The following is a 17,077-nucleotide window of genomic DNA, read 5'->3' as shown; positions in this document are numbered from 1 at the left end:
GGGGATGACGGTGCTCGGAGATGTGTCACAAGCTGCGACCAAGGGGACTCGGCTGTAAACCTCCCCAGCCCATCTGCTCTGTGGTGATCTGTGCCTGGCATACACGGCCATGTCTGACCTGGGTGACATGGGCATATTCCACTTCCTAGGCTCCAGGCAAACACAGGCACAGAAGCGACTGTGAGACACATCACCACAAAGATGAGTGGGACGTGCTGGGGGAACAGGGTCAACGGACGGAGACCCCCTACAACACATAGAGGAGTGCCAGCCCATGTGAAGGAACGGCCCTGACTGCCTTCGTCCAGGAGTAATAATGACGTGTGGATGTGTGAATATAGTTATGCGCCAGGCATCATCTGTGTGTCAGTGCTGGACAAGGGACTGGGGACTGATGGATGTGGCATCCCCATCCTGAGGGGTGTTAGCAGCCACACACAGTCATGCTAGGTCCACACATGTCGTAGGGCACATACCCTGTTATGTACATGTGCACCTATGTACCTATGTAGGGGTCCATGCCGGTTGCGGGTACCTGTGCTATGCTGATGTTGCCAGACATGCCTGTGGGTACCCCGCGACTACACGTGGGGAACTAATTACAGTGCTCCCAGTAGGCACATGCAAGTACACCATCACTGACATACGGGTTAACTGAACCAACATGGTGCTACACATGTAACCACCACGCATACTGTGTACACAGATCAATGGATGCTGCACCTGTCCTGCATGGTATGTCTGCTGCATGATGTCAGTGCAAACCCACATTACATACACACCTGTCACCAGCCATACACACACACCACAACATACACATCACGTACTATGCGGACACAGGTATCACATACACCTCTCACTATCTTGTCCACCCTGTGCATCAGAATATGTTTGCATAACCGTGCACTGATGGTGTAGCTCACAGCTATGCGGCAGAGACTTCATCATATGCACAGGGTGATATGTGTGCCACAGGCATGGGCTGTACCAATGGATGACATCATGTGTGTGTGTAAGGGCCTGTGCATTGACTGGGCATGACTGTGTAGATTGCATGTGGGTGTGGTGGAGCCCTACAGTCGTGTTTGCTGTGTGTGGGTTTGTGTGTACACAGTTCAGTCATCTGTGATGCCTACACGGGGTATGCTTGGCAGCCCCAGACTGTACAGTGCAGGTGTTACGGCTCACTGTGTCAGCCTGCGGCGACGTGACCCGTGCCTGCCTGGGGTCGCCGCAGACGCGGCGGGTGGAGGTACGGACTGTCCACTGTCCGATGTCACATGTCCGCTGGAAACGTGCCCACGCCGGGGCCATCCAGGGCCACTTCCACGTGGCCTGCTCTGTCGTGGTGTGGTTGGTGTAGTAGCAGCTGCACTGCTGCTGCTACCAGCACTGTGTGGGTGGGCATGGGAGGTGGCACGCACACGCAGACCTGCACCAGGTGGTGTTGCTGGCCCATGCCCATGTGCCCTATGCCTCACCCCTACCTGGTGTTCCTGCACGGGCAGCCCATGCTCAAGGATGACCATGCCTCGGTCGAGGATACCAGCCATCTCACCCAATCTCCTATCCAGAACATCAGCAAGATGCTGTTGGGCATTCGCCAATGCCTGGATGTTGTCATTCAAGGAACGGATTGCAGACCTCTGCAGCCTCTGCCCTTCCTGGTTCTGCCGTTCGGCACGTGCCTGCGCCGCCATTACAGTCTGGAACATGTGTCTGGTTATACCAGCTGCTGCACCCTGTACGGCAGGTGTATGTCTAGCGGTGCTCCCCCTACGAGCAGCACCTGCCACATGCCTGCGTGGCACTGCACCAGTCATTACACTGGCAACATCGTGTGTACCCACACCTTCTGCAGCCACCACACATTCTTGCTCGGTGCCAACAGACGCTGACTGACCGTCATCTATGGGCAATGGTGTTGGGGTATGTGTCGGCATCCGAACTGTGTGCAGGGATGAAGGGGACGTACGTGTGATGTTCTCCAATGGCACAGTGTCTGCCTGTGACGACCCTGCCTGTGCCTCATGCACATGGTCATCACCACTAGTATCTGTGGGGACACTAGCATCAGATGGACCCAGGAGGAACTCACCTACAGCACCTGTCTATACAAAGACATACCATCGGTTACAATACAGACACACACACACACACACACACACACACACACACACACACACACACACACACACACACACACATCATGCATGTGATAATGCAGGTGGCATGCAGCATTCACACACCACAGATAAGTGAATGTAGACCAGACATTCATAGTGGCAGTATGCACACTGCCCTGGTGGGAACAGTACAACAGGCAGGTGTCTTTTAGTAGGCATGCAGTACACACATTCATGGTAGTTTGCATGCATCACCGTGATACACCGTGTGGCCACGGGCGAGTTGACAGTACACATGGCTGCCGACACTATGTCATGTACACAAACATGTGTGGTATCATGTGGACATGTGACGATGGTGTCCCACCGCATGCACCACATCACAACGGCTGTCACGGTGCAGTGTTATGTGTACAGTCTACAGATACAATGTATGGGTAACAGGGATGTCTGTGCAGGTGCGGTTGGTGTGAGCTGTGTACATAGCTGTACAGTGTGGAGTGCGGGCACTGTGCCACTGCACAGTAGCAGGACACAGTTATGTTTCTGTGCGATGCGTGACCTGGACGCGTTACATTGCCATGTCTGTAAGTCAGTTCAGCTGCTCAGCAGCACGTATATGGTGGACATTGGAGGCACCTGTAGTAGCTGTGGAGGCATTCCATGTCACTGGTGTACTACATCGGATGTCCATTGGGTCCACTACAGTGATGAGCCCACTATGTGTGTACAGGGTGCAACGGTGACTACCCACTGTGGATGTACTGTGTGGCAACATGCCTGTAGGTATCGACCATGGCCTTGTCTGTCTGGGTCATTGACAATTGTGTGTGGTGGACATCGTGCACACGGCCCTGTGGTGGCCCATGTGACATACAACCATACTAGTGTAAGGTGTCACATTCCCGACAGATATGCAGACAGTGTGGATGTCTGCTATATTGTGCATAGGTCATGTCATGGTGTGAAAATGTTGCAGCCAGACATCCACGTGCATGGGACATGGCATGTGCTATGTCTGCGTGTGCACCGATGCAGGGCATAGCTCACATTGGTAACACCTGTGCTCTGGCAAGATCACAGCTCACTATGTGGTACTGTGCATACTGCAGAGGCATACCGATGCATACTACACATGCAGCCATTGTGGAACACCTACACCATTGTATGCATAGCTGAATGCACGTAACACACCAATAGGTCGTGTGGTGTCATGCCACTCTCTAACGGTTGTATGTACTGTACATGGGTGGTGTGTGTCGGGTGGTGCAACCTGTATACCGTGACTGGGGCACACACAGGTGTGCATGTCATGCCTGGACACATGGGGGATATCAATACACCATATCATGCCTTTGACTAGCAACAGACTTACCTGCAACAGACCCTTGTGTTTGCGACACGCCAGACGTACCTGTAAAGGGATGACACAAAGGTATACACATAATCCATTACTATCGCCACGGTCAGCACTGTGCATGTCACATCATGCATCTGTGAGTTAGCATGTGCTATGCACATGTCCGCTAACACAACGTAGCATACTGTAGTATGCATCTTGTGTGGCCATATACCTGGCATGTATTGCTATATAATGATTTGTACTATGACACCCACGTCACTTATCATACAAACATGCAACACTGACTTACCATGCAGCTCCAAGCTCATAGTTCAGGAGACACCCACCTCCACGATGGACGCATGGGTTTCTGCGTGTTGTTCCGTGGGTGTCCCCAGACTGGCCAGGAGCTCCTCCGTGGCTGTGAGTGGGGGCTGGGTTGGTGGCCCACCACCTGTCCCACGTTGTTGTCTGGCGATTGCAGCGGCACGCTGTCTTGCATGCCGGATCAGGTCTGTGCAGTGCCTGCGGATCTGCTGATAAGTGCGGTTGTATCCGCCCAGGCTGTTCACCCTCCTGCACATCTCCTCCCACATCTCCTGTTGTTCCTGTGCCTGCTGTGGCACATGACTGAATAAGACGTCATGATTAGTATGGAGGTATGGGATGATCACCTCCTCCTCCTGTCGACTGAAAGCGGGAAGCCGGAGCGTGGCATTATCTGTAAGACATAATGATGGTGGCAGGTCACATTTACACTGCTGTGCTGGCATACTGTTGGAAATACATTGCTATGACAAGTACGACATCTGCACAGTAATCTGTGAAAGGCATCGTGGCAGTGTCACAGCCGATGTGTTGGCTTCACACCATTGAGCAGTGGGTGTCACATCATATCTGTGTGCCACCCCATCACACTGTACACGCACCATGTAGATGTTAGCCTGCTGTGGACATGTGTACCTGGCTGCACCTGTGTCCATATCACTTGGCATAGGTCCCCATGTGACGTCGGTGCTACTGTTCACCTGGACGCTGTGTATATGTCAGTACACATCACATCTGTAGCCATTGTGAACGTCAGCAGTGGCACTGTACACATACACATGGACACCTGCACATGCATGTGTTGTGCCATGTACATCCACACAGCACTGTACGGGTGTTGGACAACTTGCCACAGATCACCTGTGTTGCACATGTGATAGACATAGGCAATGTGTAACCATGACACAATAGCAGGAAAGGCCATGCATAGCATGTACACACACACATTGTCCAGAGCATCACACAGCACCTGTAACACCACAGGTTGCATCACTGCCACATTACTGCTGTGTATGGTTGATAGTGAGAGTGCCTTTTGTCCATTGCACCATGTAGGACTGTGATAGCTCATGCAGCCTTGCTGGGTACGTCTGCATGGTATGGCAGGGTATGCCACATACATGGCACTGGGTTGTGATCCACCTGGGGGTTGATGATATTGGCAGGGTGGCTGTCCATTCCATATGTCATTGCTATGTGTATATGGACATTCAACATGTCTATCACCATGGTGTGGACACTGGCCTCAAGCGAGGTATGCTGCACGCTGCTTGCTGAGGGTGTGTCTGGTGCATGCAGGTATCACACATCCATGCATACACTGTAACCCTGGCAGGTGCTATGTGCTGGGATATTGAGCAACACAGTGCTGTATGTGGACACACACCGCTATCCTGTGCACATGGATGGTTGCCTGCACTGATGTGGGTACCACATATGTGTACATCCAGTGCCTGCTGCCACCCCCATGTCTGCTGCTGCACTACACACCACCATCCCTCCCTCTGTGAATGTGGTGTTGGGCACAGCATAGGTATCCATGTATGGGGACAGGGATGTTCACATAGGGTCACTGATGGTATCGTCGATCTGACCATACACGTATGACGCACCCCTCACACATACAACCCATTCATATTGTTGTTCACAATGGTGACACAGCTATATTGCTATGCCGGAGACATTCACAGCCATACATACACAGATGCATGCACATCCATCTGTGGCATGGCCTGGACTATTGGTGTGGTTCAGCACATAACATGTTTGACTGCAGCTGGTGCAGACCTACTGTGCACATGTCTACACGGTAAGCCTGTTCTACAGTAGGCATCTGTGATGTGCTGTGCAAATCTCATATCTGCACATTTGGTTGGTGTCCATCGGTCCACAGGCCAGTGGTGGGACACACAGAGATGTTGCTGAACATATATGCATGCAACCCTGTACAGCTGTAACACTAGCCTCTCAGATGCTCATGTGTCGTGGACGTGAACACCGTACACACACATGTGGTTGTGGGCTGCCGTCCATACCCATCTCCTCCTGTGGGTTGCTATCATCCCACACACTCCTTGTATTGTATGTTCAGGCTATGCACCTATGTGGGGCTTGTGGGCATGCAATACGATACTATGTGCCTTTGCACCCATCACAGACAATGTCACACAGGTACACCGGCAGCCATACACATCACAGCTTGTTGTCAGCACATCACATGTGGTACACACATAACACATCTCCTGTGGGACATGGTCAATTGTACGGGCATGTCCAGCGGTCACATGCCACAGCTACCCCTACATGACGGCTATGCAGGACATGTGTCTGTACAGCTACTGTCACATGTACACGAGCAATGCCCCCCTACCTACATCACATGGTACTACCTGTGGGGTATGTGCGTCTGCATCCATGCTATGGCCATAGATGACAATTGTACATCAATATGTGCAACATACCTCATTGGGGGTGTCATGTGCACATGTTCCACGTGTCAATGCATTGTTTGTGTCTGTTGGGCGGTCATTGTTGTGCATGGTTTACATGGCTGCCATAGCGTACTGTGTGTGATTCCAGGTACTTCATTGGGCTACCAGCATTGTACATTTCCACAGCACATTCCAGCCATCATGTAGCCATCTTAGATGACAGTGGGAGGTGTTCCGCCATGTGCACATATGTCACGACTGACACACATTGTCAGGACTGGGTTCTGACTGCTGTGGATGTGTGTAATGGTGTTGACAACCATGACTGCGCCAGATGGTGTCATCTGAATGTGTAACATTCACAACACACACCTACATTCACATAGCAGCACATCGTCCACGACAATGGACATTCCTGCATGAACACTGTGTGCGGTATGTCTGTATGACCACTGCATATATCAGTGGTAGCTACCAGCATGGCTGCCTACAACAGCGGTGTGTATCCTGTGCAAACATGGGTTACACCTGTCACAACACACCTGTGTCAGATGGCCCTGTAGTGGGTGACAGTGCAGTTCCATACATCATGTAACAGTATACATCATGCACCAGTATGTTGCAGACATGTGAACGGCTGTGCTACTCGACATATGCACACATGACACATCACCTGGTACACCGTGTCTGCCTTGCCACCTGCTATTGTGACCACCCTGTGATGACATTGTATGGCCCACATGGACTGGGACATGTGATGGCTCAATGATGAATTAACCCTCCGGGTGTATGTCTAGCCAGGTGTCCAGTTGCCAGTGGTCTGCGCGGGGATACTGTACATTGGCCTACTGTGTCACTGGGACTGTTGACTATGGTCATACTGTACTTATGCAGGCATGTGGTGTTTGTCCAGTCTGATAGTCGTGTTCAACCACACTACCGTGGCACACATGACCTGTGGACATCTGCCTAAGGTGTGCAGCCCACATGTACATCTTCACATGCTATGCTGCCTGTGCAGCAGTGTCACATGTCTGTCTCCAGCAGGGCTGTCACAGGTAGGCACAGCATGCAGTGATGTGTGACAATGCTTACACCCTCCACTGTGCTGTACACAAGCACTGCACACACAATACGGCACGCATGTCATTTATCTGCAGTGCCTGGGACCTGTCTCCATGCCCTACACGGCACACCTGCCAGTCCAGATTGTACACAGATCATACCTCCCAGGCACATACCTGGACTGCAACACACACGGGTGGGTGGTTCCCACACCACACAGTGATTTACACACATACTGTATATTCCCGAGACACATTGCATCATAGGTAATCCATGTTCAGATACCCATGTTCGTGACCGCTACGCACATTGTGACACACAACGGTGAATACACTGTACACCACAGGTTACATGCTGGCTGTGTTGGTATACTGTACATTGCACCTAGGACAGTTGCTACTGCTATGTATTGACAGCAACATGCACTTCCCTAGTATGGACTCCCATGTACCCACACATGCTTGGCCATGCAGTACGCATAGCTGGGTGACACATGACACGACACATACCATACCTACACTACCCTCGGCATGCACCAAACCTCCATGTGTCTGTGTGCTATGCCTACACATCCCCCTCTGTTTGCTGAACATCCATGCTTCTCAGCCCTGCTAGCCACACCCTAGACTCATGACCATCGCAGCATGCATGGTACATACGCTCTACAGCCGGTACTACCGACATCCACTGACAGAGGTAGTTGATGGCATGGCACCCGTCACGATGGACAGTCTACATGACTATGCCGACACATATCACAGTGCACTTCCGCTACATTTACGCACTGGTAGGGACCATGCTATTCCACACAGAGACATGGTGGTACTGGCCTTTTCACAGACGCCACAGTGGTATTCATGTTCCATGCAGACGTGCTGTATGGGCACATGTGCAGGCTGTTGCATGGTAGTTATGTTCACATGTGTGTGGTGTGTCACTTGACAGTCATGGTGTGTCCTCATGGTGCATCACATACTCCACAGCTAGCTACCTACACATGACTGCCATACATTGCAGTGTGGGCCCTCACGCAGTGTGCTGGTATGTCTCTGCTGTTTGGCTACATCCACATTCAATGCAGCATACAACACTCATGCAGGCATTGCCAACACAGATGTTGCTGGCATCGAGCCTGCCAATGGGATACCTACCAACAATACACACTCTCACTCACTACAGGGTTCCAATCCATGGCTGGACATTGTATTAACCCTGTGGACACATACATAGTACTGCCATGCACACGTTATGTCCGAGAACACGGTCCCAATGTCACCTCCGATCTCCGTAGTTGTTGTATCCCGCCAACCTGGCTGTTACATGTCTCTGCAGCAGCACACTGCATTGACTGCTAGCCCATTCATGTACGTTGTGTACCCTGACCACCACACTACCACATCTATCACACTACACATGGGTGGTACTGCATTGCACGTATGGGGCTGCATTTGTACACCCATGACTGGGCCATTCAGTATGGCACTGGGCCACATCCTCACATACATGCTTCACACACTCATTGACAACCTCCATGCCTTTACTGGCACCCTTGTTGGGCTTCTGTGCGCCACAGTACACCACATCCACATGCTGGCCACCTGTCATACCATTGCATGGGTGGTTGGTGTGGTACAGAGGGTATCAAATCAGACATTATCCGCTCTGTGCTCTTCAGCGCCATTCCACTTTATGGTATTGCCAATGTACACATCCAGCATCACATCGTACCCTATGTCTCAGGGTGTTACGCCATGTGCCTCCTGTACAGGTCACACAGTGGTGCAGGCATATCATGCTAACTACAACAAGTCAGGTACGTGTGACATTGCACAGTCATCAGTCATGTGGCCCCTCATGCTCACTATTTGCTTACATACACTACATGCTGTCACAGAGTATTGTCCATGCCTACATATACCACATCTACATACCTGGCAGCATTCTAGCTCATCCTACTCATATTGCTAACAACCATACAGGTGTCAGTGTGGCAGATATATCATGTAGATATCATTGCATCAGTTACATCACACATAGTGCATACACATCACCTTTGCATAGTGACAGTCATGCAGTGTGTATCACATGGATACTGTCCCTATACATGCATATCACATTGTACATGGTTGCTGTACACACATGCCCCACATGGTGCTGTGGTTGCCATATTCCACTATGGCGTGGGTACACATGTGCAGGGCCACACATTTCTGGACCGTATGTCTAGCTGATACATTGGGTGCCCTTGTACCTGTGCCATACACACATGTACGCGGGCAGTGTTACAATAACACATATGTGGTGTACCTTACACAATGGATACAACTTTACATGTCTCAGTATAGTCATGCCGTGATGTCTACCCGGCTCAGACAGTTTACATATGCAAATGACAGTCATGAAACACATCTGTACTCACCTGCATACCACTAACACATGGGTGTCATCTACTCTGCCATGGGCCATGTTCTCCGCATTACTGATGCATGTAGTATTCCTACATGGCGTTTGCAGTGGGCAGGGTGGGAGGAGCACTCCTGCATGTGTGCACACATGCCACATTGCTCAGCCTGGGCGTCTGTGTGACCTCCACAGACTGGACACACACCGTGCTGTGGGACATAGGTCCTGTGCACATCCCACAGGGACACTGTGTCACTAGTCATGTGATAGCTCCCTTGCTGGTAGGGTGACACAGACCCATGGTACCACCACAGCGGAAGTACTGTATAGACATACAGTTGACATCCGCCTCTGCCGTTCAGTGGACACTACCATGGGGGGGGAGGGTGACACTACTGTGTACATTGCACATGTGTTTACACACGGCCCTGCTGGACATCATTGTTGCACACATTGCACCTGCTACGGAACGTTTGGACATGGTTACTTGCTGTTCCCTCCAATTCGGGTACCTATTCTGCTACTACTCTGTCCCATATGTGCAGGCCATACATATCCTGTTTATGTACATAACATTAGGCCATCCCTCCATCATGCATGCTATGCCTGTGATACTGTCTATGATTTCTGAACATATCCATCATGACAGCTTAGCATTACACATAATTGACATAGTCACCCCTACTGCGAGGGATACGTGCACGTCGTGCGCACATTCCGTATGACATCGACGGTATATGCCCATGCACATGTGTGCTGTGACACTATACATACATGTCCTATCCCCTGCTGTGGCACTTCATTGTTCGATATCCACTGACAGCATCAGCGTGGGTGGTGGCATTGTTCTGTGTTTGGAATCCCTATGGCGGACCTTGGGTTATCACGGCTGTGTACATGTTGTCCCACTGCTGTGCACACGTTGTCCACAGTCGTTGGTATGCTCCGTGACTTAGCATTACATAACCACCTTTCACCACTCTCTGCCTGATGAACAGGTATCTTTACTTACACACATCGTTCACATACAGTGCAGATTAGTCATACGTATCATGCGTTACACACCAGGACATCTCGTGGGTTCGACATACCTTTCTGGCCTTTGCTTCTGTATTCGTCAATATTTTCCTCTAACTCCTTGCTTTCGATTCACTTTGTGTTCGGTATGAACATACGGTTTGAATATCCAGGGAGTCTTCCTTTTATTCGTCGTCATCTGAGGCATGTGGGTTCATCACGCCAATAGCTGTTCCTCGGTGTGTAGTTATGCGCATATCACTGGTGATCCTCCTCCATTCATACGTTACCCGTGAAACTAGGCCATGGTTCATTCCTCGTGTGGCCGTTGGTTATTTGCACTACCTTCGTGGGGATGGTATGTGTTGTATCATGTTTGTGTGACTGCATACGCTATGTGTGGTGTCAGGTACATTACGCTGTGGTGTTAGCCATGGATTGTGTGTGTTGGGTATGGTATTCTGTTCGACATGTGGGTGTCCGTGTCCTGGCGGCATCTGTCGATGGCGTTGTGCATTCAGATGTGTAACATAGCTGTTATATTCCTGTACACAACGGATGCAAGGATGCATCGGCTACTGCTAGTGTTACCCACGCGGCTTGTTGCAGGTATGCCGCTGTCATTGACTGCCTGTATGTTTTTGCTACGGTTTTGGCTGTTATCCCTTTGATATGTGCGATGGGGTATATCTGCGGATGTGGGTGACAGTGCGGTGTGGGTCTTGCATTTATACATACAAGATATGCTTGTGTGTGTGATCCATCCCTGCTTGGGGAGCTGCAGGTTACCTGTCTGTTGTTCTGGGAATGTTTGTTTTGTTGATGTCGTGTGGTGTCGGTATCGCCTGCATGTGTGCTTCCTGCACGTATTCCTCCTTCACATCGGTTATATATCTGCGGATGTTCATCCGTGTCTACTATCCATTGGCATTTTGTCACTGATAGTTACGGTGATTGTGGTCCTGTACTTGGGACGGCCTATATGCTACCGGTAGCCTCCTATTCGTGTGGCGCTTGCTTACTTAACAGTCGTGGAACACACAGCGGTATTTACGGGACCGTAAGTGTCCACGATCGGTGCCGGGATAGCACATTCGTATTTTCGCCGTACATGCCTGATGCTGTGTAACGTTGCCGACGTATCGTGTTGAGTCTACCATATGGCCGCCATACATATGGTCATGGTTTGTACATGCGTCCTTTGCATCTCCTGTTGGCTATGGTCCTGTGGTACATTCTGGGACATTTCCGCTTTGCATTGTTTTACGTCGCCACGCCTAGCCACTGAGGAGATGTCAGTACTACTTTGTGGGTACTGCTGTACATCGCCTATGGTTCCTGTACTGTATGCCTCGCGTGTTATTACACTCCGCCTGTGACATATCACCTACATACACATTTTACAGTGGCACACATTACACACACACAGCGGAACACACGACAACCTCACCTCACACATACACATATTGCCGCCATAGCTCTCAACCTTCCATTTCCAAAATGAGGAACACACACATTCATAATGTGAAACAAATGGGCAAACTGTGGAACACATACCACTGTCTTACTAACAACTTCAGCTAAGAAGGTCATAGGATGGTTAAAATATGCTGATTTACTTACAAAGAAGAACCTTTAATGAATTACTATGATTAATTTCTATTTACCAGGATTTCTATTATATACATTCCTAACAATGAATGTGTGACAGACTATTTCAATGTGGAACTTTGAGGAACTGCGAGGAACATGAACTGTTTTAGACCCCAAATGAGGTGCGTTCCTCATAATGGCGTACACTTGACAGGTATGATTGCCGCTTTACGACGGTTGCACACAGTACCCTCGTTGGCGCGCGCCCGGCGGCGGTGTGTACCTCCGCCCTCATATCCTATGGATGTGACACGCACATATCCCGTTACTGTACCGTGGCCTGGCGATCATCCCGACCCGCGGATATGTATTGATGCAGGTTGACATTTCCATGGCTGGCGTTCCCTGCTCTGCCCACCCTCCCGGATGATCGGGTTGTCGTTCACTATGTTTACTATGTGGAGATTTCGCGTTTTACTTATCTGTAAACTTGCATCCCTGGGTTCCATATTAACCTGTTGTACTTTATATCTGTGTATGTGTACATATATTTCTACGTGTGTACTGATATCTATTTCCGTATCTGTGTATGCACATAAGTACATATGTAGTCGACTTGCGGTGACAGTGGCAGCATCACTCGCCGTCTGCTGTAGAACCGGCGGCGGTTGAGGTGTTGGCGTTCCATGCTCTGCTGGCTATTGGGTGTGCAGTGTTTGGGTGGTGCCTTTGTTGGAGTCACACATAGGTCCGCCCATACGGTACACATTACGCGGACAGGTTTGTGTGGCGTCCATTTCACTGTGTGTGCAGGTAAGGAGGTGTCAGTCCATGGGGCCTACGCTGTCAAAGTATGTGCTATCGTTCCCTCTTTGCCAGGAGTAGGCATATTGGGTGCCTCGTCTACCTACTGGGGCTGGCACAGTGTGTTCATGGCGCTGAACGCCCTGTGCCTGTGCTTGCCTTGGCAGTTGTGGCGGGCTTGGTGGCCCTAGACCATTATGTCCCTGCAGCAGCTGTTTCCGCAGAATCATATTGTGTAGCATACAACATACTATGAATATGTGGGCACATGTGCCTGGAGAGTACTGCAAGGCTCCACGGATGTATCCAAGCACCGGAACCGTGATTTCAACATCCCAAACACACGCTCTATGATTATTCTGGTTTGTGCGTGTGCCTCATTATGGCATTCTTGCATGTGTGTGTGTGCATTTCTGATGGGTGTCATCATCCACGGCTCCAGTGCATAGCCAGCATCCCCCACAAGGTGACCTTGTGTGATGTCCCCCCTGGCGAATACCTGATACAGCTGTGAGGCATGCCAGATATGGGAGTCGTGGTAGCTTCCAGGGCTGCCAGCACACACATCCATGATAATGCCCTGCGCATTGCACACGACCTGGCAATTGATGGAGGCGTATCCCTTGCGGTTTATGTAGCGTCTACCCTGCTCCCCGGGCAGTGACTTGATTTCTATGTGCGTACAGTCTATCGCACCCAGTACCTCCCGGTATTGTGCCACACGGTGGAAGTGGCGCATATTGCTAGCCAACTCCTCCTGAGATCTGGGGAAGTTTATATACTCATGGGCATGTCATAACATGACATCCAGGAACTGGTGTAGTACCCTGGATGCTGATGCCTGTGAGATACCCATTATATCCCGGTTGGCCTTTGAAAGGTACCTGTAGCCAGTATTAGCTCACACATACGATTGTGTCCACTGGGATGGGCTCCCCTCTGTTGTCTCTTGTTCTCAGGCATGGCCGGCACAGCTCCACTATTTGCTGTAACGTGTCCCTGTCCACCCTGTAGCGGTCTACTATCTCCAGGTCTTGCAGCCCTGGTAGGTCACCCTTGGTCTGAACACTCTCCTTCTCCTATGAGGCCTACGGTGGTTGTCAGCACCCTCCTCCGCAACTCCGTCTGTCTCCTCCACATACCTACGCATCACGGCCACGGCGGGACCCAACATATACATATTAAAGTTCCCGTGTGTTTACACCCTACGGTGCAGCGTTTGGGAAATCGCGCTGTGTGTTGTGTGCATTCACACTTTATACTGTTGTGCTGTATACCCGGTGATGTCATTGGGTGTGTCTGTGCAGCCGTATCTGTGGATTATCTTCGGTGTTTTACCGTTGCAACTGCAACGGTATTGCCTTTAGTGTTACATTACAGTTGCCTGCATTGGCTTAGCTTTGCATCTTACATTACTGTTTCTGCACATTGCACCTACAATTGCCTGCAGTGCATCCTGCAGGCACATGGCATATGATGCATTTTGTCTGCCGCCGCCGTTATGCTACCTCTGTACTTGGCTGTGCTATTTCGGTTCTTTGCTCTTTGCATTTCTACTACATCCCCTACTATCTTTGCATTCCTATGCCTCCCCTTTCCCGTTGTGCAGGAGTCTGCATGCAGAGTTGTCAGCTGCCGCCGTTTGCCCTTCCTGGATTGATTGGTGTTGATTGCTCATTACGGCTCCAATTACACTGCTTCCGCATTTCCTCATATTCTCCGCATTACCTTCCTATATCCGTGGTTGTTGACGGGGAGGCCGTCACATGACTGGGTTGGGGAGCGTGGTCATCCTCGTGCACATGCATCTATGGGCATTATGTACTCTCACCGCATCTATTTCCTCACCGCCCGATCCTGCTGCTGTGATGTGCATTGTACAGCCCATGTTTGCTGGCCTCCAATGTGCTTCCTCCTACAGTGGCACACCTCTCTGCGATTGACATGTATCCCGTGTAGGCCACTCCTCGGTATACTACCGCTGCGCCATTTGCTCCATCCTTACACCGGCGCCGGTTTTGCGATTCACTATTATCTGCCTCATTTGCATGGCATTGACTGCTAATACATGGTTACGGCGCCGAACACTGCCACCACTCCTTGACAACCCTTGCGCTGGGGTTGAGGCTTTCCATACATACTATGGTGTGTGGTGGCTGTGCATCTGATGTGTATTATACTGCTCTTTTAGGACATTCTCATATTATTTAATTGTTTTGCACCTTCTGTGCACATATCCGGGGTTCTGCTGTGGTTTCTGCGTACATAACAATTATGTCATTATTTACAGTTTGTGCATGTTTTCTTTGGACATTCTCGGTGCCTTTCGCCATTGGCATATTGCACCTGTATGATACCTGACGTTGACAGCCTTCCATTACTCCTTGGTCATGTTTGGCTAAATGTAAACCGTTTTTTTTGGTTTACATTGCCGTGCTCCTTCGCCTCGCCCAACGTGGATCGCTATTTGCCTTCATTTGCATGGTGCAATACCGCACACAGTGTGATTAGCATACCGGCGCCAGGGCGGCAGGTCCGCGCCCGGTAGTGCACGTGGGATTGATTCATACCTGAATCGCTCGGTGGCCATATTTGGCTTTATAACGCCGACGCTATGCGGGCGCCTGGTGCAAGGTTCATGAATCCCGGGGACAGTCTTAGAATAATACAAAACAGCACAATATTAAAGGTTAACATTTGCCCAACATGGGCAAAGCACTTAGGACAGTAAATAAGAGCACATCGCCATGTCTAGATAAAATTTCTGGAGTTGTGATTGTTAATTTATTGTTATTACATGGCATCTTTAACAATCTACTCACTACAAACACAGTTCATTTGACATGGAAACAATTTAATATCACACAAATTTTTAAAAAAGGTAAACAATCTGAAATTAAGAACTATAGACCAGTGAGTTTAATATCAATTCTGGGTAAGTACATTGACAGTTATATGGTTGATCTAATGCAATATAACAAAAAACAGACTTGGTTGATTTAAGCCAACATGATTTTATTAAAGACATCCACACTAACGCATCTGGTTGAATTCTATGACCAAATAACATTAGCAAATGATTTAGGTCTAGCCTGTGACACTATATTCTTTTTTTCAGCCAAGGCATTTGATTTTTTGACACTCAATGTAATACACAAGACCGTGATTAAAACTGGATATAATTAATTTCTTATTAATTAGATCAAGAGGTGGCTAATTGGCTGCAGTCAAGCTGTAATTGTGCATATTTGCTAATCAGAAAATGTAGAAGCAGTCTCTAGTATGCCACAGGGTTGCTGTCATAGAGCCTTTATAGTTTAACCGACCCTGGAGAATTAGGGAGGCAGATGGAAAGAGAAAGAGATGATGGAATTGTGAAAGAAATAAAGGAGAAAGCAAATATTGAGACTGGCAAATATGTGCAGGATTCTGAGGAAATGTTTCAAATAAACATGTTTGATGGGAGGTGAGGGTGAGTCAGCAAATGATGGATGCATAATTACAACCATCCAGTTGGGAGAGTTATGGGATAATTTCTTAAAGAAATGGTGGTGCAGAGTGAGCCAGAAAATGAAGGAAATGTTTCCTGGGGGACATTATGGAGAAAATACAAAAGGGGGATGCAGAGATAATCCTGAAGAATAGCGGTGAGATGGAATAGAAAATATATGCAGAGAAAGTAAAAGAAGGCAAAAGTGGAATAGCAGAAAAGAAGGCAAGAGAAAATGAAAATTGGAAGTATGTGGTATGGAGTCAAAGTAAAGAAGATAAGGAAACGGATAGGTATGAAGTGTGGAGCAATTTATTAGCTCATTTGCATGTAAATGTAAATGAGGTAAGAGAATTTATTCCTATTAACAAACAGACATCTTGTGGCATTATATCTGAAACTGTTTTTCAATGGAAACATTTCTTGGAGAAAATAAAAAAAAGACTACAATAACCCATGAAATCTTTATGTGATAAAG

Source organism: Protopterus annectens, chromosome 1.part2 (assembly GCF_019279795.1).
Source record: "Protopterus annectens isolate FY-2018-M chromosome 1.part2, PAN1.0, whole genome shotgun sequence".
Classification (NCBI taxonomy): Eukaryota; Metazoa; Chordata; order Ceratodontiformes; family Protopteridae; genus Protopterus; species Protopterus annectens.
This window is presented reverse-complemented; position numbering follows the sequence as displayed.